Below are 16,094 nucleotides of genomic sequence, written 5' to 3'. Positions count from 1 at the left end.
TGGTCAGGTATGTGGCAAGCTGTGTGAAGGAGGCGGAAAAAATGAGGTGCAGTACTGGTAGCTTGATAGTGTTTTCGTCCAGCAATGTAACTCCACACATAGCAAAGAAAATTGAACCTGTGATCAGGTTCCAGTCTGATAGTGGTAGTCGTATCGCGGTTTCGGGTAAGAGGGTTACTTTGTGATTTTGCCGGAGAAGTTGTATCCGGAGAAGGCCCAGGCCGCTATAGAAAAAAAAATGGCAGCATATACACGGAGTGAATAATGGATAGTGGGGCGAAGCATCCATCCGTACATTTGTTCTTGCTTCCGTCCATCCATGTGTTCGTCTGTGCGTCCGCACGTTCATTTGTGCGTACGTCCCTGCTTTCGTCAATATATCCGCTCCTGCGTCCGTCCATGCATCCATTCGTCCGTGCAGCCATCCGTGCGTCCGTCCATGCATCTGTCTGTGTGTCCATTCGTCCACCTATTCAACACTCCAGGTACCTACATCTCCCATCTTTTCATCATATATTGTTCGTATAGAAGCACCGCCATCCAGCGGACATTCCAAGGACTGAACGAAAGGAGGCACACGCACACTTTCTTACGGCTTGCGCTTCGTGTCTACTTCCCACCTTTAACCACCTCGAGTTCATGGTATATACTAGTTCACTGTATTCATGGCACTGCGGCCCAACGCTCGCTAAATCTTTCTAAAACCTAGGAGGTAATGCCCAGCGAGCATAACGTATCAACCCTTTCTTGTCAGCTGCGCGTTGCTGAACAACGAAAAATTCGCAGCGTGCGCGTTTACTAAAAGCCGAATTCTCCTGTCTCTCATTCCCCCTTATCAGCCATTGGCATGTAAATTGAGCACTATCTTTTATTGTTCAACAACGCACAGAAGAAATTCCTCACCGGCACCACCTTGGAGGTCAAAATGTAAGACTGGTTACACACTACGACTACTACTACGATTACGAGAGACGAACGGAACGGGGGCCGCTTTAAGGAGCTTCGCCCCTAAAATTTCCGGAAAGTTGATGAGAACGTCAGCCTAGTAAAACTTCGCGTGGTTAGGAAGCTAGCTGACCTGAACTTGAGCAGGTTGTCTTCTGCGGTAAAGGGCGACAAAGGCTTGTTGGTGGAAGCGTTCTTTAGGGTAAAAACACACAAGAAAAACCTTCCGCTCTGATCCACTGTCTCAGAAAGGGGTACCTGGCTACGTCTTTTGTCCGAATTTTTACAAAAACATTTGAAAGCGTTCCGGTATTTTTATTCGTTTTTGGTTTCGAACTTCATAGAAGTAGTACACTACCTAAAGGGAGATGACGTAAGAATCTCTGATGCCTTCAGTATTGATGTCGTCGATCTCTACTATTCTGTTCCGCATGGTCGGTTACTACAAAGCGTAAAAGAGTGCATCACAGACAAGAGTGATGAAATGGTTTTTCGTAACGCCAGTGGTGTGTCTCCAGAAGGTATTGTGGAGATTTTAGCGATGTATCTGAGTTCCACGCTTGTGGGGTGGAATGAAGAATTGTACGTCCAGCAGGATGGGATTTGCATTGGGTATAGTCTTGCCCCGATCTTGTGCAATGTTTTTTGTTTTTGTGTTTTTCAGCAAACTTGACACAGCAGTAGGTAAGGAGCTAGATGGTATGGATCTGAAGCTGTCCAGATTCCTAGATCACTACCTTGTTTTGGTAAAATACGATCCGGGTGAGAGCACGTTAGTGACTGTTTTGAAAGCTTTCAAGAAAAACGGGTGCAGCTTACAGTTTACCTTTGAGGCGCCAAAGGAACGATGCATTCAGTTTCTGGACCTGAAAATTAGGTTGCCTCCTTTTCACACGTGTTAGATGTATCACCCTAGATCGGAAAAAGCATTGCTGAGCTATCATTCGGCACATTCAAAGATAGTAAAGAATGGGATCGCAACTTCTTGCATAAAAGCTGCCCTCATGAAATCGTGTGTACAATGAGAGCGTTGCCGCGCAGATCAAGTGCTTAAGGAGAGCTGGTTACCAAGATGATTGTATCCTATTGGCCTGTAAGAAGAATCGTCGGGAAGGGAAAAATACAATGATCGGCACACGCGAAGAGGTGAGACAAGTTGAGGGTGAAAAAGAGCGTACAGTGGTCATCCCATATCTGCACAATATTTCACATCGGTTGAAAAAAGTCGCATTAACGTATGGCGCGTGGGTTGTCTTTTCAGCTGAAAACAACTTATCGAAGATTTGCCCAGCAGTAGAAAGGCTAGCCGACGAGAAAGGAACGGGATAATCGGACAGATGTAGCATAAAACATGGTAGGAGGTACGTTGAGTGCAAAAAAAGATGTTGTATATGAAACTCCTTTCACATGTAGAAAGGAATACGTTGGTCAGACGGGTCGGTGCCTGAATGTGCGCCTTCGTGAACATGATAGCTCACTAAAGGGGGCCCCTTACTCACACTTAGCGACGCTCTGCAAGGAGTGCACTTGCGAACCGAAATTTTCTGACACACGAATAATTGACAGGCACAAGAAGCGGATGGCGAGAGAAATAATGGAAGCGTATAGAATTAGGAAAGGAAGTGACAGTTGCGTCGGTCAAGCGTCTGTTCTACTAAGAGATGCGGAATTCGCTTCTTTAGACGTCACATAACCCAGTACAGCTTCTTTTCTTTTTTTTCTGTTTTACGTTTCTTTTTCTTAGTTCTTGACACGTGTTTGTTTCCGGTTGTGTGCCATCAATTATGGGAGTGATTAGTTTGTTATATCGCGTTGTTGATGACGACAGGAGAAGTTGAGAATGACGTTCATGCTTGTGATGCATTTATTAGTGCTCGCTTCGAAATAAAATTTTTAGCTGCTAGTAAGCGCTCATCTGCGTCCTCTCTGAGTGTGTGTATTTTTTAGCACTTGTTTAATCAGATAGATATTTCACCATAGTCGTAAGGCATCACTATTATGAGTAAGCGCACTATACCCGACGAAGGAAGAGAACACGGTACACGCACCGGGTCTTATTTGCAACACTTTATTGAGGACCGCAAGGCGGGATATATACGGCAGCTTGTAGCAGATATCACATGCAAATCTATGCAGAGAGCAAAGAAAACGAAACAGTCAATGACCACTGAGCAAACCTTATTCGTTTGAACATGAACTACCCAATGGGATTGACATGCACTTATAGACGAAACTATCAATAAGCTTGGCCAAGGCTATAATGCGTGTTAATCCCTGCTTATTGAAGCAATGACCATTGTGCAATTCTTACAGGTGAACGGCATTTTTATAACTGATCTGTACTCGAGGTGTCCGAGAATGCAAGAGCCAAAGATATAGCTCCGCATATGACCTGTAATTCAAAATAAGTTCGCAAAGACAGCGAAAAACTGCTTTCAAGTTTCTCTTTTATCGACAAATGGTGATAAATACTCAAACATCATGGCTTCTCAGGCCCAAGTATCACACCATTGTACAAGCACTAAACGTTGGCCAGTTGGTGATAGCACTTGAACATATTTTAACGCAGCGCACGACTTCACAGACACAAGAGAGAATGCAAAGCTCCTATACTCACAACTGAATTTCTTTGTTGGAAAACATGAACGGAAAAGGAACACTTCAACCTTCACACCCATGTGACCACACCGATGCAAAAAAAGCACATCAGGTGACGTTTTGAACAATGAAAAGCCTCGATACATGCCACGAGTACTCTCCAACGGATGCATTAACATTAGCAAGTAGATGCATACCATTAGGTTGTTGGAACACAGACGTTCTATGCATAGGCATATATACTGACATGTGTTCCAATATGTTCCGCAGTGCTATTGCGCACCGATCTTTCATGAAGCAATCGTTTTATTGACGCAAAGAGCTCAAACCACACGAGAAATATCTAAAGCATAAAATATAAAAAAGGAAGTGAACAATGCCTTTGCGTGCCTTCTATAGCTCTACATGACAGGGATCTTTGGTTTTTATATGGCACAATTTCTTGAATTTTATGCTGTTGAAGCGTACACGTGAGATATCAAGGTGTTTTCATTGTTTAAAATGTCAGCTGATCTGCTTTTCTTGCTTTAGTGTGGTCACATGGAAGTGAAGGTTCAAGGTCCCTTTTGCATTCATGTTTTTTCAATAAAAAATTCAGTGGCGAGTCAGAGCTGCGGTTTGTCTCTTCTCTTGGGTCCACGTGCGCTGTTTTAAAAATATGTCTAAATATCACGACATATTTGGTTTGAGCATGGCGCATTTTCAGCGGCCGCCGCGGGAGGCCGCGACATGTCCGCACGTGCATGCGCGATCGCACTGGAAAAACCGCGCGTTAGAACAAAACAAAAAACAACATGGGCTGAAGTTAACAAGACGATGTGACGATTTCTTCCTCCTTTCCTTTCCTCTGTGCTAAGTTTCCTGTACTTTGAAAGGGACGGGAGAAGAAAAAAGGCGATTTCAGCGTGGGACAAATCTTTGTAACTTTCCTCGTACTGAGTGGATGCTAAAATATTGTGTGGCGGTCGATTTATGAGGCAATAAGCTCCTTCACTGAATTAATTTTATAGCTATAGAGGAGTTTCAGGATTTTCTAGGAGAGCCCTTATGTATGCTGTCCGAAGTCAGACATGGGTACGAGATAACTTTGCTGGTTTTAACAGGAATGTAAAGAGTTATATATAAGAGTTAAAAAGACGCGACAATTTCAACTGCTTGTGAACAGTCCACAAAAGGAAAAAAATAATAATGATACCGGGTTGTGTCATTGTTCTCGCACATTTGTTGATTCTGCTGGTTCGGTATTCGTCATACGATAAGGGATACAGCGCGACATTTGACCACCGCATGGTTACGGAACTTCGCACAGGCCACCTTTAGCGCACGGAATTAAGTGAGCTCTTAGCCAACAAAGTGACAATGCCACGTCGATTGAGAGCCCCAATTTATTGGTGGCTAAAAAAATCGCCAGATTTCACGTACAGTGGCAATTATTGATGTGCGAATCTCGAATTAGGAAGGTTGATGGGTCACTTTAAAATCAGCGCAACGGTACAAAGTGGACGTAAATCATGCCGTACATGTCTTTTCTGTGATGGTTATCATGCTTAAACGTGTCAGTTACCTTCATTGTCCGTTCACGTCACATAATACGAAAATTGGTAAATGTGGAGCTAGCAAAACAGCCGCGAGCACGCTATGAGCGCCGCTTGTAGTCCTTGTAGTCACGTTTTCATTTACACGCATGCCATGATTATCCTACTTGGACGTGTCACTTACCATCATCGTTCATTCACGTCACGTAATGCCAAATTTGGTTTATGTGAAGCTAGCGAAATGGCCACGAGCGAATAATGAGCGTGGCATGCAGTCATATTCTTACGTGACATGCATGTCATGTGTATTTATTTATTTATTTATTTATTTAAAGTACCTTAAAGACCCAACAGGGCATTGTGTAAGGGGAGCGTAAAAGGAATACATACACGAAATGGTACAATTCGTTTATGTATTCCTTTTATTCCGATTGCATTTCAATATTGTATTCCAATTCGTGTATCATGTTTGCATAAGTCAGATACCATTGACGTCCCGATAAACCAAATTTGGTATATGTGAATTAAGCTAGCCAAACAACTGCGAGTGCACTAAGAGCATAGGATGTTGTCATCTTTCACATGACACGTCATGAATATCATGCTTGGACGTGCCCATCGTGGAATAGTTTACAGTGCAACGGTTTGGAATGGAGACAGAAGGGACACAGTGCCGCTCTAACCCGTTGCGGTGTAAAATATTTCACGATGAACATCCACCAACTTGCCGAACTCACGATTCTGTTTCAGCATATTCAAGCGTGTTATTTACCTTCGTCGTCGTTTGACGTCATGCAATATCAAATTTCGCATATGTGAAGCTAGAGAAACGGCCGCGAGCACATATTGAGCGTGGCATGTAGTCATGATTTACATGACATGCATGTCATGATTTCCACGTTAGGGTCTGTCACTCATGTTCGCCATGCAGTGTTGTCATACCACATTGGTTTTGCAGCATGTCATGCGAACGAAACTGCCACAAGAGCAGAAGAGCAGCAAGGCCATGAAATGTAAATATTGACATTCATTGCATACATGTCATGATTTTCATGTTATGACTAGCCATTATGCTCGACATACGGTCAAGTTATGTCAAACGAGTTTCGGTATCGACAAATTTAACAGAACGGCCACGAGAGCTAAATGTCGTATTGATAGATAGATAGATAGATAGATAGATAGATAGATAGATAGATAGATAGATAGATAGATAGATAGATAGATAGATAGATAGATAGATAGATAGATAGATAGATAGATAGATAGATAGATACGCTCAAAGTCACCAAAGTTCGCCAAGGAATGTTTCGCATTTAAAATAGGCTATTTATGCTTACATGCCACGTAATTTGATTGGTTTTGTAACAAATATTGAACAAGTGGTACATGATACAAATGTAATGCAGCAGTTCAGACGCCGTCTTTGCCTCATTTCTGCTCCTGTAAACTTGCTGCTTTTGTGAATTCTGATGTTCCTCGATCGCGAGCCTCTAGCGAACCTGCCATCGCGACTGCCAAGCTGAATGATACGCACGTTGCGTGTTCGGTGCAGTCCGGAAGCCCAACGGTATTTAATGCTTCTGTGTTATGTTGGCTCGTCCGCATCGTCACTCGTGCACTCGCACACGTCGCTCTGCAAAGTGTGTCACGGTGAAAGTATAATGAAAAGCAATGAAAAGCAAAAAAATAATAAGAATGGGCACTGAGGACAAGTAGCAACAATGCGAGGTGCTTGATGGACGTCAGAAGACTATACTGTTACGGCCGGTGGATAAAAAGAAATATCGAGTGACTATACGTGCTACTTTGAAGACAGCTCTAATATCCTTTGAATGGCCACTGGCGTGGCGTGTGGCTCGCATTCAGGTTTTATGCCCACCTTCAGAGGATTAGTCGTGAGGGAACACCAATAAGAATAGTTAGTTCTGTTTTGACACTCGCAGAGTTTGATTTATATGCACAGTACCAAATCATAACTGTCCACTTTGGTAATCTTCGTATGTTAAATATCTGTTTTGCATCGTCTCCCCCCAGATGTAAATAAGCTAGTCGTCAGAACGTGCCCTAAGTTTTGAGAATTTAGAAATTATCTTTTTTCTAAAAGCACCTATCGTAAAACATTTATCGGCAACGCATACGAGCGATCATCTATTGTTCTTTTGGCTAGCGTTAAGACACAGTAAAAGAAAACATGAACTAGCTAACCTTTTTTTTTCACAACAAATACAAATTCTCGCTAACCTGCACTCCTTTTTTCTTAGCCATGGTTATCTACATAAGACAAGAACAACAGTGCATTCTATGCTTTGCTCACTAAGTGCAAAAATCATGAAATCTCAGCAAGCCACATGTGAAATTTAATAATAATATGAGTTTTTGAAAAAAAAGTTATGTGCAGTAAAAAAGTCGAGCCAGAGATTTCAGTTAAACATCCAATATCATGAATGCTGTATGCTTAATGAACCACCATGTTTGATATTGTATTCAGGAAGACTCTTCTGGCGAAGCAGGAAGATTTATTGAACCACCTGTTGCTTTTTTTACAAGATTTTCTACAATGGCAACATTTTGCAGTGCCTCACGACACACTTTAATCTGGATATCATGCATCTATCTACATTTGGGCAAACATTGGAACTAGCACAGTCTTAGTTACTGTTTTGAGCCCAATAAGAGACTACGACCAAAATTGCTTTTATTGCGATAGCGAATATGTGAACACTCTCGACAATATTTTCCACCAGCGTTGGCGTGGATGTCGCCATCATTCACCGTATATGTATACTTGTCTATATATATGAAAATGCAAGAATAAAAAATAACCCTAAAGGCTCCGGGGCACGGAATCGCACGTCCGACGCTTGTGAGAGCGAGGCGTTAGCCACTGAGCGACGAAGGAACAGCTACATGAAGGTTGACACGGCAAGCTATTTTTATCTACCATCTACCGCTGGCAATTACCATCTCGGGGGAATATCGTGTTTTCAGCGTTACCAGTGAGATGGCGCTATGAGCGCGCGTCGCCTAAAGCTTTAGCTTCACCTATAGTGCCTCGATGAGCGCTACGCGAATGAGCACATCGAGGCACTCTAGCGTCGCCAGATCATCACCAAGCGGCAGCGCGCACTCTCATCTCCGACGCGTACTTTGCCTCAAGGATAGAGAGAGAGAGAGAGGGTATGTAGACGGTCACGCGTGAGTTCGCTTCTTTCGTGGTGGGGTAAATCGTGCCCTTGAGTTTTCGCCGGAACGTTCCTGCTGTAGTTACCGGGCGCACAAAGGTCACTGCTCCTGCTGCGCAGTCTCCGTTTGCGAGGCGCGCTTTTCAGACACAGCGATGTAACAACTGCCACTTTGATTCGCGTACATCCGTACTTGTGAGTACGTTTCGCGCATCATTTGTGCGAGAAAAACGCTGGGACCGTTTCGATCTGCTTGCTGTTGTTCACGTGAACACTGAATTAGCTGCTGTTGCGTTCACTGTTTCGCCTTTGCTGCAAAGCTTTGGCATTTTATGATGACAAATGTCATAATTGGCAAATTATGACATTTGTTATGTATTAGAGAAAAGTAATTTCGCATGCCCAACAGCTAACCCCCATCTATATATACCCCCGCAAAAAGTACGCGGGCTCATGCGGTGGCGCTGTCGTGCAATAGGCAAGGTTTCTGTTTCACATTCATGGGGTCCGAAATTTGATACCAATGCTTTGTGTAATTTTTATCTTAATGTCACAGATTTTAACGATTATGGTATTATCCGTTTTATAAATACTACGAAAAAGGTTCAGTATAGGCATATGGTGAGACAGCGCAATTTTTCTTCCGCGACTATGTTAGTGCCGCCACATGTTACGCTTTCACGCGTTACAGTAAGCCGTAACTATCCAGGAACAATTACACTTAAAATCTTGGCTAATCTTTGTCAGGGCTGTTCTGAAGGCCCCTTTGAATAGGGCCGCTTCCTCAGAGACACGGCTACAGAGCCGCGTAATGAACTGAACAGAAGTGGCCATAATTTGAGCGGATTTGCTCTCTGCAGGTGTGTATTGTAGCAAGGATTTGAATTGAGTGTAGGTAGAGTGAAATCGGACAAGCTGGCCAAAATGCCCAACCTTGCTGACACCAGGTGAGTGATTCGTAAGTGCAAGGCCATGGTGAGTTCGCAGGGAAAAGGAAAAAGAAGACCAAAAGAAAGAAAGACAAAACAATTTTGATGGTAATGTGTGATCAGTATCAGTAATGATATCAGAGCCTTTGTTCGACAGTGAAGTTTCGACGCGTATAGTGACTGCATGAAATGCCTCTAGAAAAAAAAATTCTTGATTTCGGCACCCTCTATTTAACTCACCCGAACAACGCATTATTAATAGCATTAGACATGAAATTATAGCTAATGTTAATTAGCAAAGTTAGAAAATTTATCCCTTAAGGGGCCACAGAACTACGCGTTTCTGGCCTCTGCCATAGAATGCTAAGCTGTCGTCGCTAATTCATTGCGATAGATAAGCAACGATTAGTTTCCTAATTTCACGCTGGCGAACAGTTGGACTTAGTCTAACGCATTTCTCACGTTGTTTTCTTTCAGATTAAGCTTGCGTCGGCATAGAAGGACGACAGAGAGTGGTGAAGCGACATGGCTGAAAAAAACTGACAGTGCCTACATCTACTTACTCAAGAAAAGCCTGCTTTTCGACGACAGCCCGGCGCTTCCAGCATGTGACCCCAATAAAACAGCGGCTAGGCATCGCCCCAAAAAACACTGAAAGATTTAAGTGTCTGGTGCCTTCACAGTACGATAGTGTCTGCACGCATGGTCTATCATGTGCACAGCATTGTGCATTAAAAATAGTACCATGCGGGCTCTCGTACAAGTTCAACAACCTGGAGACTATGGTGGCACAGCGGCTGAGCAAGTGTGCTAGCTTCAATAAAGTCACAGTTTCGGCACAAGGCCGGATAAATGAATGGGATATATATTGGGCTGTTTTCTGAAGTAAAGCAAGGAGATTTAGGAACCACATGAAGCGTAGTGAACATGATCGATTGTGCTTCAATCGACAGTATTGCCGTAAGCAAAATATTAAAGCTAGCGCTGTTGTGTATAGTTGACTGCGCGACGTTTAACAGGAGGCGAAGTCCAAGTTCGGCATCCAGGAACGCGACAAGCCACTGGTTCCCACATCGAAGTAGACTAACGTAAATGTCTTCAGTGACTATCACCGACACATCCTGTAGGCACATCGCACGGAAGTTGTGCAGCAAGATGTTTGTGACGCCAGTCCGCGAGGTTCCTGGTGAGATGTACACTGTTTCGACGACGAAGCCGTGCGATAAGCATAACCAGCACACATCTAGGGCAGCGAGTTTGTCGGTCTAAAGTGAAAGTGGCGATACGCATTTCAATGGGATCCAAATTCACAGGTGCGAAAATGCCACCAACGTCTCAGGTAGTCCTGTTCTTGATGCGAGCAACCTTTTCTGCTACTTCAAGATGAAAGTGGGGCCAGAGACGTTTTGGCATGTCCCTTTGATCCAACTTTATGTGCTTTAGGGAATCGCACCCTCCATTGATTAGGCTATCAGACAAGTCAAAGTTTTGGAAAATATTGTATATGACTTGTCCAAAGAAAGTGCAGACTTTGTTCGAGGATATTTCTTTTCATTGGCAGTAAGCCAGTTGTAAACGGTGTATATACGTGACACGCCGATTGTGAGAAGTACAGTATGAGCGGCGTGGCCTTGTTGGTTGATGCAGCGAGCTGAGGAGTAAGGTGTCGCTGGTTCGAATACCCAGGGGGTATTATCTCCCAATCTATTTTTATCTACAATATATATATATATATATATATATATATATATATATATATATATATATATATATATATATATATATATATATATATATATATATATATATATATATATATATGGTAACATGGTTACTTCTGCACGTTAAAGAACCCCAGGTGGTCGAAATTTCCGGAGCCCTCCACTACGGCGTCTCTCATAATCATATGGTGGTTTTGGGACGTTAAACCCCACATATCAATCAATCAACATGGTTACTTCTTCCAAGACTAGATTCATTGCTCCCGTTGGTTGTCACCCCCGTAAAAAAAAAACGCGATGTAAAGTTTGTGCGCACATGACAACTGCTACTGTTGCTAAAAGCACGGCCTCTAACTTTTCACTTAGGATTAAAGGGGACCTGAACCGCAATAGCGGCAACATAACCTACTTACTTGAATGCTCAATCTGCCACATGCAATACATCGGTCAAACCAAGACATCTTTTCGCATCCATTTCAACAACCAGAAATCACACGTAAACAGTTTGCCACATCTTCCATTGTCCAAGCATTTTCATCTACCAGGTCATTCGATTGACAAGATTATGGTGACACTATTAAAATCATGCTCTAAATCGCACCCTGATCGTGAAATTCGAGAATCGTTCCTGATTCACAAGTTCAACAGTCTATTATCCGGCATTAACGAATGCGTAGGCAAAGTGTCATGCCTTTCTACAATGCCCTGACATCCGCAATTTTGTGAAATAGTTAAAGAAGCATCCCTAACGTATTCTATACTTTCTAAAGGTTATCGTATATTTATTTTTTATATTTTTTATTTTTTCATGCTTGACCCTCGTCGTCAATGGTGAATGTTACAAATGCCTTTTTACATGCCCACAATCTTGTCTATTGTATTACATTTTTAATGGTTTCTTTAGTGTAGTCACGGCTGCTTCAAAGAATTTTTGTGACACTCACATACTTATCGCACGTGTTTTGTACTGACGTGTTCATGCCTGCCCATAGAAGCGGCCACATACTCGTATTTCTGTTAATCCTGACGAAGGCCGTGCCACGGCCGAAACGTAGAGTAAACAACTATCAAATTTTCGTAAGTGTGCTCTTCTATTCCTAATTATATTTTCACCAGACCCACAGAATTTCTTTTTTCAATCATATATATATATATATATATATATAAATAAAAAAATAAATAAATAAATAAATATATATATATATATATATATATATATATATATATATATATATATATATATATATATATATACATATATATATATATATATATATGCAGGTATGGTGGTGAAAGTCGACATAGCGTTGTGAATGGTCGAGTACATCCGCGGTGAGAACGGTAACAACGGAAGCGTTTATTTAGATAATTTCGGTCAGAATCTGGCCATAGTCTAGGCCAGGCACTGGCTAAAACTGTCGAAAAAAACGCTTCCGTTGTTACCGTTCTCACGGAGGATCTACTATATATATATATATATATATATATATATATATATATATATATATATATATATATATATATATATATATATAAGGGAAAGAAGTGTATACCTAAGGGCTCGTTTTTCCGTGTTTTGACACAATATTAATGAGATATAACCGACAGTAATTCCAAGGAATGTACAGGGGAAGGTATTATCCTGCTCACGGCTGGTTATTTTTCATCCACTTTTCGTTGTTCTTATTTACATTCCATTGGTTCTAATAACTTCCCCTGTACATTCCTTGGCATTACTGTCTGTTAGATCTCATTATATATATATATATATATATATATATATATATATATATATATATATATATATATATATATATATATATATATATATATATATATATATTTTCACAGGTCATGGGTATGAGCCATCAACTGTAGGTGGAATCCTTGGGAAGTGAAGAAAGAAGAGGGCTTTTGCGTCCTGGTCTGAGGGAAAGCAAGACGTCGTTTCGTCGCTGTCTGTAATTACGTTCGTGGCACTCCAGCGAGTCGTCTATTCGTGGTAAAGGATACAAGTCTTTCTTCGTGGTCTTATTCAACTTTGGGTAGTCGACGCAAAATCGCAGAGTACCATCTTTTTTCTTTACTAACGCAACAGGGGACGCCCAGGGACTGGTCGATGGCTGGATGACATCGTCCTTGAGCATCTGCTGGACCTGTTGGCGTATAACGTCTTGTTCTTTTTGCGAGACTCTGTAGGCAGGCTGTCGAATGGGTCTCTCGGTAGGCTCGGTGATGATACGATGCTTGGCAAGCGGTGTTTGGTCAACTTTCGAAGTCGTAGCGAAGCAGTCCCGAAATGATTCGAGTAGCTTCAAAAGACGTTCCCGTTGTGCAGACTGTAGACCCTGGTTTATGTCGAGAGTGCTTGCAAATGTCATGGCGGAATCGTCGCACGACGAAAGAGCAGATAATGTTGAGGGACCAGGGACGTCGGCAATATCCTCAAGGTATGCGATCGCAGTGTGTTTGGTAAGATGGCGATACTCCTCGCTGAAATTCGTGACTAATAGGCAAGCCTGCTTTCTACTGGGCTGAACAATACCTCGGGCAACGCAGATTTGTTCTGCAAAAAGTAGGGACAAATTTTCTTCTGCAATTAGAGCATTGGGGACGTCTTGGTCACATTCAACGTTGATAAAAAGGCTGCTGCGGGGAGGCAGAGTAACAGATTCGGAGGATACACGTAGGGCAGCCATCGATGAGCGGGCGTTTTCCGGTTCAGGATGAAACGGGTCCGCGAACGACACCTGCAAGTCTCGTAGGTCAATAATTGCACCGTGTTCGCGAAGAAAGTCCAGCCCCAGAATGAGTGGACGGGAGCACACAGGTAACACGAGGAAAGACCCTATGAACGTCGAAGCACGGACTCGAATACGGGCTGTGCACATTCCAGTCGGCGTGACGAGGTGGCCCCCTGCCGTGCGCAACGGCGGTCCTTGCCAAGGGGTAGTTACCTTCCTCAGTTGGGATGCTAGGGTGCTGCTCATAACCGAATAATCGGCGCCGGTGTCGATGAGGGCAGTGACGACGTGATTATCGACGTGTACGGTGATGTTGGCGGAAACAGTCTTATGGCTTTCGGAAACGACTGGAAAGTCAGAACGGTCTTCGTCGGGTCTTTGCGTCGAAGGAGACTCTTTGACAGTTCGTTGGGACGCGGCTTCACCCCCAGGAACCGCGGTTTCTAGTTTCCCCTGTGGGCACTCGGTGACCGGCCTCTGAAAGGAGCATAAGATGACGAGGGAATGCTAGGTGACGTGGGGTGGCGAGGTGATGGTGATTGCGATTGAGGGCGTTGACCAAGGCGAGGAGCTTGCTGGCCCGTAAGGTACGCTTCGATGTCGCGAGGACGCTCACCGTAACGCGGGCACCGAGCATCAGGGTGAAAGCCACGGAGACCAAGTTGGCGGTACTGGCAGTTACGGTAGACGTGACCCGCTTCGCCACAGTGGTAGCAGAATGGACGGTTATCGGACGTACGCCACACGCTGGCCTTTGTGGCGTTCTGCCGCGATCCAGACGGACGATAAGTCGGTGCACTCGGAAACCTTGAGGCGGGTGGCGGAGTCGAATAGGTGCCCTGGAATCGATGGCTAGCCTGATCCATTCTCCCCATGGTGGGATCAGGGCCATGTGGTGCAGGAGATCGCAGAGCGGCCGCATAAGTCAGCACAGGGGCCTCAGGCCTTGTTGGCGCGAGTGGGGTGACCACCTGTCGGATCTCATTTCGGATTAAGTCTGTGAGATCACTTACGGGTGGTTGGGGTCCCGCTGCTTGGAGTTGGCGCAGCTCGTCCAGCACGACGCTTCTTATGAACTCAGCGAGGGCATGCCTCTCGCTGTCAGCCCCGATAAAGCATGCAGCAGGGGTCACGTCGTGGCGTTCATACTGTGACGACCTATACTGGAGAGTACGTTCCATTGTGGTTGCCTCATTTATGAACTCTGCCACAGTAGTCGGTGGATTGCGCACGAGTCCGGCGAAGAGCTGCTCTTTTACCCCACGCATTAAATGCCGCACCTTCTTTTCCTCAGACATTGCAGGGTCAGCACGCTTGAAGAGTCGAAGCATGTCCTCGACAAACATCGAAACTCTCTCGTTGGGTCGTTGGTTCCGAGACGAGATTGCCTGCTCCGCTCTCTCTTTCCTTTCAGTGCTGCGGTACGCATCACGAAACTGTCGGCTGAACTTATGCCACGTCGCAAAGGAACCCTCGTGATTCTCGTACCACGTTTTGGCAGAGTCTTCTAACGCAAAGTAAACTCTCCGCAGCTTGCGAGCTTCATCCCATTCGTTGATGTTGGCAACTCGATTGAAGTGGTCAAGCCAGTCGTCAACATCTTCATAAATGTCTCCACGGAATGAGCGTGGTGTTTGTGGCGCATGAAAAACATGCGGGAGAAAAGAATAGGCGTCGTTGGTTTGACTCGCCTGGTTGTTAGTTGAAGTTGCCATCTCGTCTTGAGAGAGGGGACCGTACTCGGGAGATAGTCCTCGCAGGCGGCGACTGCTTCTTGCCGTGGGAGCTGTAGCTGTCTCCAAGTAGCTCGGTGTGTCGGCTGAAAATCTGCAGCCGAGGCGCATTTACCCCGCACCTCCACCAGTGCCACGAACGTAATTACAGACAGCGACGAAACGACGCCTTGCTTGCCCTCAGACCAGGACGCAAAAGCCCTCTTCTTTCTTCACTTCCCAAGGATTCCATCTACAGTTGATGGCTCATACCCATTACCTGTGACAATATATATATGTCTACGTTTAGGTTCACATATAAACCAAATAAAGTGGCTGGGGGGATAGCTGCCGTGGTAGCTCAGTGGTAGAGAAACGAACGCGTCATTCGAAGGTCGCAGGTTTGGTTCCTGCCTATAGCAAGTTATCTTTTCACCCACTTTTTTCTTTTTATTTACATTACAATTTGGTCTAATATGTTCGTCTACATTTTCCTTGTCATTATTGCCTGTTAGATATCAATATTATTGCGTAAAACACAGAAAAACAAGCCCTTCAGTATACCCTTCCTTCCATATATATATATATATTGGGAACATGATGGTGAAAATCAGTAGACCAATAAAAATTTATCAAAGAAACTGGATCACGTGGAAAAATTACAGTTCTTCACGGATTCTGTTGTCGTTAAGAATGACATGGTGTGACTGCCGTTTTTGTATGGC

Source organism: Rhipicephalus microplus, chromosome 6 (genome assembly GCF_043290135.1).
Source record: "Rhipicephalus microplus isolate Deutch F79 chromosome 6, USDA_Rmic, whole genome shotgun sequence".
Classification (NCBI taxonomy): domain Eukaryota; kingdom Metazoa; phylum Arthropoda; class Arachnida; order Ixodida; family Ixodidae; genus Rhipicephalus; species Rhipicephalus microplus.
This window is presented reverse-complemented; position numbering follows the sequence as displayed.